Source organism: Lytechinus pictus, chromosome 15, assembly GCF_037042905.1.
Source record: "Lytechinus pictus isolate F3 Inbred chromosome 15, Lp3.0, whole genome shotgun sequence".
NCBI lineage: Eukaryota > Metazoa > Echinodermata > Echinoidea > Temnopleuroida > Toxopneustidae > Lytechinus > Lytechinus pictus.
Window position 1 is genome coordinate 22,174,440 of NC_087259.1, and position 15,850 is coordinate 22,190,289.

General features: G+C 34.9%; 1 long non-coding RNA gene across 1 annotated transcript; it reads left to right on the forward strand.

Annotated features, from left to right (window-relative positions):
- Positions 1–563: 563 nt before the first annotated feature.
- LOC135156847 (uncharacterized) lies at positions 564–8,854 on the forward strand. The gene is made up of 4 exons (XR_010295906.1): positions 564–706; positions 2,940–3,128; positions 4,462–4,558; positions 5,190–8,854. It is a non-coding gene; the product is annotated as an uncharacterized LOC135156847 (long non-coding RNA).
- Positions 8,855–15,850: the final 6,996 nt, after the last annotated feature.

The window sequence follows — 15,850 nt, forward strand, 5'->3', positions numbered from 1 at the left end:
GGAATGATTTGTTCTTTGTCAAATGTTCTTCTTTCGTGCCTTTTCCCGCTTTTTTTCCTTTTCCACTAAAAGAAAATCGTTTTCTTTTCACTTTCCCTTGTCCCCTTTCCTCCCCCTTTCCCTTTCTTTCTCCCTCCCTTTTTTTCTTTTTCCCGTTTTTTTTTATTTTCCCGGTGAAATCCGCCAGGGGGGCACCTTGCCCCCCAGCCCCCCCCCGCCACTGACATGATGCCATTGTGTGGTAATGTCAATTCAAATATGTGGTATTTGTGTGGTATTGTTATACTGCTGTGGTAAATCAAAATTACCACATGGAATTAGCATATGTTACCACATTAGCCCATTGTGTAGTAATGTCAATTCAAATATGTGGTATTTGTGTAATTGCCCTTCTGTTGAAAATCAGAAATACCACACAAAAAAGTTATCAAACCCATAACTTAGACCCCCTCAGCTCACCCCCTATCAAAATTAAAAATTGATTCGCCGGGGGGGGGGGGGCCGGGGGTGGGCGGCGACAGGCTTGCGCATGCGCACTTACCGCCAACATTTGAAAAGAATTCCGTTTGCGTTGTTGCGTTGCAGTTTATTGAGCTCGATCGAGAAGTGTGACGAAGAAGGCCGTTAATAATAATAATTCAACTACTTAAAGAATACGGGTTAGATATGGACAACGACTTCGAAGACATTTGCAGTAGGCTAAACAGTAAGTTAGATAACCATTTTCTATGATTTTCTTTTCGTAGTTTGTTAAATGCCCCGGCTTGCAACTAGCTAAAGATTTCGTCAATGAAAATGACATGACACTGGCAATCCCATCCTGTCTAACCGGGCGCTCGCCCGGCCCCGAGCGCCTGCTCGCTGCTGTGATGTGGACCACTGGCTGGTGGTCTCAAGTCTGCACACAGCACACCTAAAGGCTAAACGATTTGAGTTTAGATTTAACGTGAATTTCCTGTTATTTTACAGTACCCAAAATCTTTTAATTGATGATGTTCCTTGTATTCTTATGAGTAAGTGTGCAAAAAGTCTCATAAAAAATTAAGAGAAATAATTGATTTTCTTGGGAAAATATCTCGGCCAGTCATGGTCATTTACTTACATTTTGATTGAACAAAATTATTAAGTTAGTGGTAGGATGGGGGTCGGGTGTCCGGACACTTTATATTTTTGAAGCCTTCTTTTTTGTCTTTGGATTACACACAAAATATAAATTCAACAGTTGTAATCATTTTCTTGTTTGTTCTTTATAATATTTCCTAACAAGTAACATTTTGTACTAAAAATTGATGAAACTTCGCTTGTAATTTTTTCCAAATGACTTTCTAAATATGATCGTCCGGACACACAACCTGTCCAGACCCACGGTATACCGTATGGTGAGACTACCACATATCGACCACCTCTTTTGAAACCGACCACCTTGCGCGTGTTAAAATTATTGCGTATTACAAACGATACGCCCGGGAGAGTAGGCGCAGTGTCCATAGAAACGGTAAGAATCAATTTTACGACAAAAAAAATGGAACAAAGAGTAAAATTTTAGTAGAATTAATCAAAATTGTATTGACCAGACCCAAATCCCGCTGAAAAACCAAGAAATCCGATAGGAAATGGCTTTAGAACAAATATCCGTCGTCAATCTTCGAATCATGTGCCGGAGCTCGCAGTGGAAGTAGTGAGACGATTATTAAGCATGTTGACATCGTAGAATTGATTTGGAAGAATAAATATATTTTGCCACCGTGACTAGAATCGGCCGTAAACTTGGTGTACGGCGGGTGGTCGGTTTCAAAAGACGGGTGCAAATGAGCAAATGTAAAATCGTCATATTTGTTGTTCGTCGATATATACGCGGGTTGAATCGGAGTCGCCGAGCGAAACATGGGAATCTGATCTGCTCAATTTTCTGCACAAATGAGACGAAAACTGGGTAAAATCAATGAATATTTTCGCAGATATGATGCTTAGAAGATTAGGTGGTCGATAAGGGGTAGTTCCAACCATACTGGTACTAGGATGGGGGTCGGGTGTCCGGACAGTTTATCTTTTTGAAGCCTTCTTTTTATCTTTGGATTACACTAAAAATATGAATTCAATACTTGTTATCTTCTATTTTGTTCTTTATAATATTTCCTAATATTTTGTACTAAAAATTGATGGAACTTTGCTTGTAATTTTTTCCAAATGACTTTCTAAAATTGATCGTCCGGACACACAACCTGTCCGTACACACAACAACTGGGTAATACTAATAGTGGCCGATGTCTGCGCACCTATTCACTTTACACAGACCTATTACACATGATGCGAAGATTTCGATAAGAAAGCACAGTCACAGAGGCTGCATTTTGAGGACGTCACATGAAATGCCCTGGAAAGAGTTCCATATGCAATTCCAATGTACCCCCCACCAACATGATAAAAAATAAGATTGTTGAGACTTAATTCCATTCCAGTTCGTTCACTTCAGATTTTTCTATATTTTTTTAACCTTGTGTTGGCACCTTAGTTGGGACTTGAGATCACCTCGTTTTATTTGCAGTCAAGACCTGTCCTGCTATGCTAGCGAGAAGTGCTGATGCCGGAAGGGGTATTTTAACGATTATCAGCCAATAGTTCGCCTAGACTTGACTCACAGACCCTTGAGTAAATAAACCGATGTCTATGGACAATTACACACACTAGATACATCCATACATGCTCGAAATTTGACGGAATAAAGCCATATTTTAGTATGTATTTCCACTCCTAGTACTATCCACTCCCCCATCATATATGTTCTATATTGTGCTCGATATATTATTCTGAACCTTCATGTTTTTATTTTCAATTTTAGTGGGGGTGCATATGGAACTCTTGCCAATGCCCTAAATTCATTATTTTCCCACCATTTTAAGTCAGATTTTTTATGAATAGATCTGTTTATGACATTTCAGGAGAAAGAGAGGGAGACCCAAAACTACCTGTCCTGGCATCACATTTGAGGAGATGAAGTCGGTGAATATGACCTAGCCCGGGGGAGTTTCCAGAAGACGGTCCAGAACCACTGGCCGCCAGGGGTGGAGGTCCTTTGTTGTTGCTCTACATGTCAGGAGGCATCGGGCAGTACATGTAGGTAAGACAATGTAAGTACAGTACATGTAGGCTCTTTCAGGTGTAAAGATTATTTTTTGTTTGGAGTCGTTGCGTATCTTCCATTATCAGAATCGCGCAGATTCGGATGAGCGCAATCTTGGGGCACCTTATCTGTCAATGGTCCTAACTGTACTTCGAGGACTCTGTGATGATATTTTTATCATTTTTACATTGTACTAGGGGTATTTTCATTCACGGAGCCTAGACAAGTCTGTTGCCTGTAGAACTTGGTACACAAAGATGGATTTCCCTTAAAAAATCCACCATTCCCACAATAATTTTTGGGCAAACATTTAATTTTTCCAATTTGTAAGCCTTTGTAATCTAAATATACAAAATTAAGGCTTAAGAAATGTTAATTTTAAGCAGGTAAACATTTCAAAGGATCACTTGCTTGCAATTCCCAAGCTATATAACACAATGACATGACCTTTAAGTCGAGAGACGTCCACATGCAAGAAAATACAGAGGGAATTGGTGCAAATGCATAGCTGATTGTGCTAGTACTAGATTCCAGGCTGACGTGTATCGGTTTGGACGTTCTAATGACAAGTTTAGAGTGTAATTTGGCGCTAATAGAGTTTCACAACGGTTGATCTGGCAATTCCAGAAAACTAATTTTACCTCAAAATTTGTTAGATTTTTTGGTCAAATATCTATTCAATTTAATGTGTTCTAAAACTGCTAAAGATAAAGTATAAGAATAATAATATATTCATAGGCCTACCGATAGTAAAATAAAATGAAAATAATGTAAGGCCTAAACTTAACCACATTTAGGGCCTATTACTATTGTATATTTAAAGCTTTTATACAGATTGTCTTTAATTTGTGGAAGTTAAAAATCAAGATGATGATTAGATCTAGAATTCTCAAATCTGAAAGTTAGACCATAACTTACCTGAAAAATCCTACAGAGTTTTCTAAATGCCTCATTTTGCCAGTCATACTAGTATTTGAAAGGGTTCCTGCCCATTCCGAAAGCTATGCACTTTAAAAGATTCATATTATTATTGGTAAAAAGACAAAAATGAAGTGACATAAAGTAAGCTGCAGACAGTTGCTGAATACTCTTTGCATTAATATGTTCCTCACACTGACACTGCTGTCACAGTTCCATGTAAAAATTGAACATTGAAATTGCATGTACATTAATGAGTGGCACATGCAAATAATTACTTGTAGGACCCTTAGGCTTACTTCACCATATATTTTACGTCTTACCTACTGTGCATGTGCCATGGCTGGGACATGTACTTGTAGATTTTGCAATTTCTTGGCATGATTGAGGTTAACATTTTATTTTTTTTCTCTCTTTTGCAGCCCTGGTAGAAGCACCATCTTGATACCATCATTCAAACTCTCATCAGCTGTATCATTATAGGTGGACTAAAAGAACAATATTCATTCAGATATAATGGTGTGTACAAATTTATCCTTTTTGGAAGGAATTTTTTAATAATTAGTGTGTTATTTTGATTATTTACATGTGCATGAACATGAGATGCAGTTGAATAATTTTGATTTTGTAACCACTCTGATACAAAGCCTGTCTAATAATTAATGCTCTTACAAGGTTCATGCTGTTGTCAATTCAAACGTAATAGATAGGCATAAGTGAAACATCAACACCTAACATGCATTTATTATCACATCAGAATTGATCTTCGTTATGTGAAATTGGCAACTTGTAATTTCTTATTCAAACTGATGGAATTATCCCATAACCATTTAAAACACATTTAAAAAAAGCATGAATTAAAATCATGTTTGATTAATATAAATATTTAAAAAAAATTACTTTAAAATGTCCTTCCCTATACAGAGATGGTTTGGAGGTGCAGCAGATCTTCAGGGCATCAAGCCCCCCTCCCCGACTTGACTTTACATGTTAATATCTGAAGTATAAATATGTAACAAACCCCACATTGTTTTTTAATCATTTTTTTAAAAGTTTGGAAATTGATATTGAAACCATGTAATTTTTAATGAATATTAAATAGTTAATGCAGGAAAGGCTTTATGTTGATCTTCTTCTGTTATTTTTGCAGATGCCTTAAGTTGAAATGGAAGGTGTCCTGAATCTGCACCCATTCATCTGGTTTCGTAACTCCTTTCATAGTGCTATTGGAACCTGCTCCCTACCAGTATAACATCAAACAGATTGGAAGAATAAAGGCCAATGGGAAGTGCCTTTTACATTTCTACTTGCCACGAAGCAGTCCATGGTTTAGCGCAATCTACACTGGACTATTGTAATGCTCTTCGTGCTTGAATTAGGGCGATCTGGACTGACTGCAGATAGTACAGAATGCTGCATCTATTGTGCCATTAGCCATATGCCAACTTCGCTGGCTGCAAGTCAAGGAAAGGATATACATGAACATCAGTGTCCGTCTCCTGATTTTCAAAGTCAATGACAGAGATCCAGATTACATGTATTCTAAGGAATCCCTTGTGCGCCATTTTCATTCTAGGCGCACTTGCCTTTTTATTTTTGTGATCATTACGCACCTACAAATTAGCTACTGGTGATGCAACTTTCTCCACTACTGCTCCAAGGCCATGGAATTAGCTCCTTCCTCTCCTCCAGTTGTCAACAACCTCAAATGGATCAATCCAAATACAATTTGAGAAGACCTACCATATTCCTGATCTTTGCTCTGTACTTCCAACAATACTGTCACTGCCTGGTAATTTGAATTTTTTTAAATCTCATGGATGGCATCTCAAAGCGCTTTGTATCTCGCAAAATAATGTGTTGTGTAAAAGCGAACACGCATTGAGGTCAAGCATAAGGGTAACCATGGATATTGCCTTTTATTACTTTTTAACAAAAGTGAAAAATTCATCCAAATTAGACAAGGGATAATAAAGTAATGTATGACATTCTAACCTCTGCATTATTTTGGTGAAAGAGCTCTAAGCATATGCAAGTAGCAAGCTGATGATGTCATACTGACGTACATTGTACGTGTACACGTATCCCCAACTTATTTTTTTGTATATAAAATTGTGCATTTAATTTTGTTTACCAAGAATGAAACAAATCGGATTGTAAACTGTATTGATGTGACTTACCTGTATTGATTATTGCTGGAAGTTCTTTTGCTACATGGGATTGGAAGACATACTTATTACACACATGAAGTAAATTATTATTTTATCTGGTAACATGAAAACAATAAAAATGTGGGCATGATATCATAAACTTACATGTATCTACTTGCATGTGTTGATGACCAATATTTTTGTAAATATTTTATTAATTTTATCTGATTTTGATAAAATTTTCACTATTTTGCATGGTAAAAATTACTTTATTTTAGATTATGTTGAGCCCGTATCATATACAAGTACACCTTTAAAGATAAATTACCAGTTGAAGTAACACTCTTAAAATGAGTTCGAACAGAATCCAATAGAATTACCAGCAAAATATAAAAGATATGTGCCAGAATTATAGCTCGGGAAGAAAATGTGTAATTGCTGAGAAATGAGCAAAATAAGCATGTAATTCTATCAAATGTCAGGTATTTTTCAAATCAATCATAATACATGTACACTGTCCTGTCCCACATATGCTTTTCTGTGTTAGTGATCATCAGAATAATTGATTTTAACTTCATAATTAGTGATTTTACAAAGATACAAGTTTACATTAATGTACCAGCTAGATCTAGAGATTATGTACAATATTTGGACAATTTCTCATGAAATAATTGTTTGCTGCAACTGCTGTCTTTTTAATACCTCTAAATGATAGTGTAATACAACCACAAAATTTTCTTAAGAATTAATGTACATGTATGATTCTTTCACCCAAATTTACATGCATTGATACTGTAGACTACTTGCCAAAAGTTCCTGCCAAAAGCCTTTTTTTAACGATGTACATGCTTTTATAGACGACCTGCCAATATATTCAAGGACCAACCAAAAAGAGATGAATAAAATGTTTGAAGGAAATTGAAATTAACTTTAAAAATGATAGTTGTCAATGCAGTATTATTACAGGGTTCCCACAGTCATGGAAAATCCTGGAAAAAATTGGTCATGGAAAGTCAGGGATATGTGAAAAGTCACGGAATTGCATTTACCTCTTGGTTATGACATCTTTCTAGTTTTTTATGTCTCGCAACTCTCATACTCTGTGATTGCACTCTACTATTATAATTGGCGTTCATGATCATAACATGTCTGATTTTGTAAACTGTGCCAGAAAGGAATTAAGTCATGGAAAGCAGCAATTTAGTCATGGAGAGGTTATGGAATTCTGTCTTCAAATTTCTGTGAGAACCCTGAATAGGTTTGTGCACTTGACACAGTGTGCACTACAGATGAACTTTGTAATGCCATGATATAAACCAGTACAATATCTTAAAGGAAAATAAAACCCAAAATATAATACCACATGATACCATTGATAAATACAGGACAATGAAAATGAATCCACTCATATACCCCTAATCCGATTTCCCAGTATGGAGTACCACCTTTTCAAAGTTGGCATCTTCTGGTTCGAAATCTATGGATGGAGATTATTCCGTCAGCGACAAACTACATCTCTAAACGTTTGAGCATTATATATTCTATTTCATTGATAATAAATCAAATGTACAGATAAAACTCATAACATATTAATTAAAATTTGTTTAATATTATATGATAGGTTCGAATTACGACTTGATGAGTTTTAATGATAAAAATTACACCCTAATCTACGATTTACAAATTGGCAGCGGAAATTGGGGTGTAAACCTTATCATAAAAACTCATCAAATTGTATTTTGAACCTACCATATATTAAACAAATTTTAACTAATATTTTTATGAGTTTTATCTGTACATTTGATTTGTTATTGATAAAATAGAATATATAATGCCTAAACGTTTAGAGATGTAGTTCGTCGCTGATGTAATAATTTTCTAACTAACCCCGCGAAAATGGCGACCTCCATCCAGAAACTTCAAACCACACTGTAAGAGGCCAACTTTGAAAAGGTGGTACTCTGTAATTGGATTAGGGTATGAGTGGATTCATTTTGATTGTCCTGTATTTATCAATGGGATCATGTGGTATTATGTTTTGGGTGTTATTTTCCTTTAATTCAGATATTACATGCCAGGGTATTGTCCTAGTTTTCATTTTTGGTGCGTAAATTGATCAAATTATTCGTTCCTTTGAACACTATTCTAAACTGAGTGGACTCCAAATACATATTATCATCTCTCGTCTATTTCTACTTGCCCTTCGGCCTTGAAGTAAACTTGGGATAATTATGCATTTTGTTATACGCAATTTTGAGTACAGTGCACTTTGACGCAGCTACTTATATGATATTACCTATTGTAGACACATCCTTATGTTTTGTTCATTTTCTTAAAAACGATTAAGAGTTTAATCATTTTTGTCTTTAAGCATAAAACAAAGAGTAATCAGTCCATTCTGTATGTGTAACCTGCAAAAAAAAACTACAATGGTCGTTAATTTGGTTTGCTGAAAAGCCTGATAGCCTTTGAGGTAACTTTTTTAAGTATTTAGAAGAAATGTATTTTTTTTTAAGTATTTATATGCACTGTAATTTCTTTGATAGTTACTGTTATGTTACACTGTTTGTACAGTAAAGCAGCTGTTATACATTTTTTGTCAATAGCAAATGTAAACCAGTATTGTAAATTGATGACTCTATGAGCTAAATACCAGTACTTTCTATATCACTTGTAAAATCATTTGTTATTTGTTCATTGAAGGTGTTGTATTTTCTTAATCTTATAAAAGTCCATAGGGTCATGAACACATTCTACTGCTACCAAATTCATACCCATGATCTGTGATGTATCTAACCAGTTACCACACACATTACAACACACCAGTTGCTACATACATTATCATGCATCAGTTATCACACATACCATCACACTAGTTACCACACACATTTTGGGTAATGACTCTGATGCATGGTATTATGTGTAGTATGTACAATATGTGTGGTAACGTGTGTGGTAATTGTAATGCATGTGGTAACTGGTGTTTACTACACACCATTTACCACACGAATTACCTCATATTTTACCACACACCAGTTACCACATGCATTACCACACACCAGTTACGTAACTGGTGTGTGGTAGTGTATGTGGTAACGCGTGTGGTAAATCGTGTGTAGTAATGCATGTGGTAACCGGTGTGTGGTAAAATGTGACGTAATTTGTGTGGTAAGGCGTGTGGTAAAATGTGAGGTAATTCATGTGGTAAATGATGTGTGGTAACGCGTGTGGTAACTGGTGTGTGGTAAAATGTGAGGTAATTTGTGTGGTAAATGGTGTGTGGTAATGCATGTGGTAACTGGTGTGGTAATCTATGTGGTAAATGGTGTGTGGTAATGCATGTGGTAACTGGTGTGTGGTAATCGGTATGTGGTAAAAATTGTTACCATAAATTAATCCCTTGTGTGGTAAATGTTACCGTATATTAATCCATTCATGTGGTATTCCTGTGGTAATGTTGTGTGGTAAATGTTCCAATTTACCACAGGACAATACCACACGACATTACCACACAATACCACAGGACATTAAGACATAGCATTACCACACAACAATATATGTGGTAATTGTGTGGTAAAGTCCTATGGTAATTATATGGTATTACCACAGGACATTTTTGTAAGGGTCTCAAAATAAGGGGGGAAAGTCAACAACCGATTGGGCCATACCAAGTGTTGTGTCGTTTTGATCGATACATGAACAAAAATAAAAAGAAAGAAAAAGGAAAGAAAGAATAAAGAAAAAGAAAAAAAACAGAAAAAGACACACACACAAAAAAAAATCAGAAAGAAAAGCCAAAATGAAAAGAAAGCCAAATGATATCTAATTTTCTCTCGGTCGTTTGCACTCACAAATGGAAGTTTGAAGTTTCCCCTTTTCAAAGTCAATACACCACAAAGTTCTCGCCCTTTTTTTCCTGAAAGTTAATTTTTACTAGTGACAGATATAGGCCTATTCTGGTCTTCAAATTAATGATATCATATTGATCTATTCTTAAAGGGATGCTTCGGGATGCTCCAGGCTGAATATAATGTGATTTAAACAGAAAAATCAGACAAACAGAACACTGAAAATTTGATCAAAATTGGAGAATGAATAAGAAAGTTAAGGCATTTTCAAGATGCATGTGCATTATCCCGTTGAAACTGTTCTAGACATGTCTTCATGAATATTCAATGAGCAAACTGATGACGTCATATCCCCACCTGTTCTTTTGTATTTATATGAAATTGGGTTTATTCAATTTTGTTCTATCAAGAACTGATAAAATTGGATTGACAACTGATTTAGTGCATTAGATATTTATTGCTGCAGCTTATTTCATTATAGAGGGGACACATTATTCGTACATGTATGAAAAATTAAACAATTATGATTTCATGTAATAACATAAGAAAAAGGAAAGTGGGGATGTGACATCATCAGCCCACCTAATGAATATTCATGATGATGTGCATAACTACTTTCACAAAATAATGCTAAACTTTAAAATTCAATAACTTCGTTATTTGTTACCGATTTCGATGAAACTTTCAGCATTTTGCTTCGCGAATTTTACTCTATTTATTTAGATATAAATATTTTCAGCCCGGTGGCCCTTAATGTTTTCTTATGATAACTCAATTAACATTTTAACATTGGTAAATTACATGTACTTATATGAAAAGTCAACCAATTTGAAAACTTGAAAAGATTATTATATGAGCTCAGTGAATTACACATCAGTATACATTCTACCGCACTGATTCATTTCTAAATAAAACAATTTCTTTCTCCCCCCTCTCTTTTTTTTTCATTTGAAGATTGCTCTTCTACAATTGAAGAGCTCAGTTGCAAAAGGGGTTGGGTAAATTTTTCATCAAATTTATTTTGGTCTCATTATTGATGAGCAAACAATGGTTCATAATGTTGTAATTAAACACCGTCTTTTGAAGAACAAAAATAACTGTCACATGCAAGAACGCTCAACAATAAGAACAAGTCTTCTCTCATAAAATCACTGTTTTCTTTTAATATTAAACCTTGAATGTAAATTTGCTATGATACGTTCCTGGATCGTATTAACATTCTTTACACAACCCCTCAAAGATAAGTTTTATTCAAACATCTGTTAGTATAAAATTCCAAGCTTTTCAGTCTAATCGACACAAAGCTGCAAATCAGATCGACTGACATTTTCCCTTCTTGAAAACCGCAATTATTTGAAAAACAATGAAAAATAAACCTCTGAATGTTATACAACGTCACTTTATGAAAACATTTAATATTTTTTTCCTACACCCAATCGTATCCCATGAAGTACGTGTTAATTTGAAACCGGGGGGGGGGGGGCACAGGGGGAAAGGGCATTTCCTCTTTTGAAAAGAGCTTATAAAAGAAAGAACAACCTAGACCTATCACTAATTAGTGTGCAATAAAGATGTTAAGATAAGGATATATATTTCAAAGTAATAAATGGAATTTGAATTGCACAACTTAAAGGACAAGTCCGCCGTAACAAAAAATTGATTTGAATAAAAAGAAAAAAATCCAACAAGCATAACACTGAAAATTTCATCAAAATCGGTTGTAAAATAAGAAAGTTATGACATTTTAAAGTTTCGCTTAATTTCACAAAACTGTTATACGCACATCCTGATCGGTATGCAAATGAGGAGGCTGATGACATCATCCACTCACTATTTCTTTTGTATTTTATTATATGAGATATGAAATATTATAATTTTCTCCTCGTTTTCAAGTGAAACAGTGATTAATTCATCCCTAAACATGTGGGATTAGCATTGTTTAATACTATATGGTTCAGTCAAGTCGGCCGGGTCCCTATGTTCAAATCTGTAAAAAATGAAATATTGTATAATTCAAACAATGAAAAAACAAAAGAAATAGTGAGTGACGGATATCATCGACTGACTAATTTGCATGTCACTGAGTTGTGCATATCACTGTTTTGTGAAAAATAAGCGGAAATTTCAAAAATATTGTTTAAGAAAAGTAATTTTATTTATCTCCTCTAAAACTCTAAACTTTAAATTGTTGATTGCAGATCCAATGGGACCAAGTTCTTAGCAGTTCACACCCAGTCAGAAGTACAAAATTGAGAACCATGCAGATCAGCAAGTGTGAGTTACAATCTATAAATTAGGAACAGGATTTCTGAATGGAAAAATTGCAAGGTATGCTTGCTGTTTTGATAATATACAGGCTGTATAAGCTCATCACCCCCCCCCCCCAAAAAAAAAAACAAACAAATAACTAAATATTCCACCTTTTTTTTTTTGGGGGGGGGGGCTATGGCCAATTGTGCTGAAACATGATATCATGTAATGTTAAAGTTCCATTGTGAGTTATATTTGTTTGAATTCAGATTCACCAGTACTTATCCATATGCCTCCTGTCTATATACATACATGTGCATAAAAACAAGATATTAACAAAATTCTGAAAAATATTTGAATTAATTTGCACTCTTTATTATCAAAACATACTATAAATAATTATATTGATCTATGAATTTATCTGGATGTAGGACAAAAGTGACTGCATGTGCTAAACTTGTTATTTCACTGAAGAGTATAAAATAGAGTTTACATCTTTTTAATAAACTGGACTAGATGAGTAAGAATGATTTACAGCTTATTTTGTTCTTTTCTCTATTTTTTACCATGCAGGTTTCCCACTTCCCAAGCTGTTTAAGTACTGGTATCACAAAAAGTGCCAAGAAGAAATATGAAGGTCAAGTTAATAAAAAGTAGTTACTTCATTGCAATAACACATTAAAATGAATTTAATTTGAAATAACTATATTGATAAATCATTGAACGTTACGGTACTTAAACTACACATCTGTAGAAAAGAGTGCAGTACAGTTCAGGTTCATCACAGGGGCTGCTGAACGGTTTTCAAAGTGGGGGGGGGGGGGGGGGCTGACCACGCAAAAAATCACAATCGTATGGTCATTTTTACGTTTTGTACATGGTTTTGGAAAAAAAAGTGGGGGGGAGGGGGGCTGAAGCCCCCCCCCCCCCGCCTTCCGCGGCCCCTGCATCACCGGGCAAAGACATTTAAGTATACAAGTTTTGGTACAAAATTTCACACAAAATACAAGTAAGAAATATATTTCCAACGGGCAAATGTATCACCTTTTATTTATATTTTATACTTTTACTAGTTCTTAGTAGTTTTGATGAAAATAAATATTATTTTCTAGTCTAAAGGCCTATTCAATATCAGAATATGTCTTCCTTAAGTGACATACTTAGGGTTGTAAATAAGACAAAAAATATTGTATTTTGAAATAAAAATCATTCATAGCTAAATGATAATAAAGGTGATCAGAAGATTAAGAAATAATGTCAGTATCACTCCTGGAACTCATTTCATAAACGAGTTATTACTATTGTAATATTGTCATTATGAAAATTATCATTGTAACAGGGCTGAGCAAATTAAGGTTTTAATGTTAGCTGCAACAGGCTGGGGGCAAAGTTACCATGATTACAAGTCTTCATAAAGCTTGAATGATTATTTAGGGTTATTAAGTTACATTTATTCTTATCTTACTATTAAAAAAAATTGAAATGGGTTACCACTGCAAAAATATATGAATATACTATACTTTAAAAATAGATTGAATTCTAACCACAGTGACAGTAGACAAAATCAAATTTTGTGAACGATTGGCTAATGTATTGATTCGGGAAGGCACCCTTTAGGTAGATTCTGGCATTGTGCCCCCCCCCCTTTATGAGGAGTGCTCTCACATCAGTAGACTATTTCTTGTCAGCAAATTTGAAAGGAATTTACCAAATTCGTTTAGTGACAAACTTTTTTGGAAAAAAAATAAACGAATATCAAAGATTTTCATGCTCTTTTATGAAATCTTGGATACATCCCTGATATTAACTATAGGCTCATCGTAATCCTTTGAATGAAATATTGTAACAAACATTGTACAATTTAGAAAAATGTACCCAAAATTTACCCACCCCATACTACCCCCACCCAGTAACAGCCTTTTTTTAGCTATGCATTGCCTTCATTCTTTAAAATTCAATTTAATGCTTGATAGACTCTAATTATTATTGTTATGTTAATGTCAATGTTTAGAAAATAGATTCCTTATAATAAACATGTTAATTTTTTGAATTAAATTTTTTGATCTTGGTAATTTTCATTTATCAATTATTTGTGATAATATATTGCTGCCAAAATCTGTTATGCTCAAATGGTATAAGATGTTGCACTCTGTACTGAAATGTGATGATGCTACTGTTACATCATGATATCAAACAGCAGTCAATTAAAATATTATTCAAGAGAAATAAGGATAATAGTGGGAAATAGATTAAAATGACAGGAGAATTGTTTGCTTGTATGCATATAGTTGTGTGTGTCAGTTTCTGAGAGAGACAGACAGACAGAAAGAGAGAGAGGAAGGGGCAGGAGAGGGGGGGGGGGGGGGGGTCGGGATCAAAATCCAGTTGAAACCAATTAGAGCAAAACCAATTGAAACCAGTTGGCCAATTGGTTTCAATAGGGAAATTGGAACAACTGGAACCAATTGAAACCAGTTGCCAACTGGTTCCACTTAAAACCAATTGGGCAACTGGAACCAATTGGCAATTGGTTCCAGTTGAAACCAATTAAGCAACCATTTGGCAACTGGTTTCAATTGGTTCCAGTTGTTCCAATTTCCCTATTAAAACCAGTTGAATCCAATTGGAAGCAACTGGTTTTAACTTGAAACCAATTGGAGGCTACTGGTTTCAACTGGAACCAGTTGGAACTTCCATTTGGAATGACCTAATTAGTTACAAATTAATTAGAATTTGCGCTAACTATTGCTCATGCCAACAAAGAAGCAGTGCTATAATATGTCTATTAATACCAATGTAAAGGGCATTGATAAAATAGACTTTCATAATGTATATTTATTTATAAAAGATCTTCAAATATATGTATTTGTATTTGATGTAATTTGGTAACAGTTAGTGGTGTACTAACTATCTTATAATCTGTTTTAATTATAATCTATAACATTTATGAACATGGTTTTCACTGCTAAGCATTGTAAACACTTATCTGAAACAAGTTTGGTACTTGAAATAGAAAATAATTAAATAGATACATTTTAAATGATGATGAATCACATAAAACATTAATCTGTGCACACTGGCAGATAATATGCAAATTAACTGGTTTCAATTGGAATCAGTTGGGTAACTGGAAAATTTCCAATTGGAAACCAATTGGAAGTCATTTCCAGTTACCCAACTGGATCCAGTTATGATTTCCAGTTACCCAACGGGTTCCAATTAGAATTAATATCCAGTTAGAAGTCATTTCCAGTTACCCAATTGGTTCCAGTTAGGATTTCCAGTCACCCAACTGGTTCCAGTTAGGATTTCCAGTTACCCAACTGGTTCCAGTTAGGATTTCCAGTAGTACCCAACTGGTTCCAGTTAGGATTTCCAGTTACCCAACTGGTTCCAGTTAGAAATCATTTCCAGTTGGAAGTCATTTCCAGTTACCCAACTGGTTCCAGTAAGGATTTCCAGTTGCCCAACGGGTTCCAGTTAGGATTTCCAGTTGCCCAACTGGTTCCAGTTAGGATTTCCAGTTACCCAACTGGTTCCAGTTAGGATTTCCAGTTACCCAA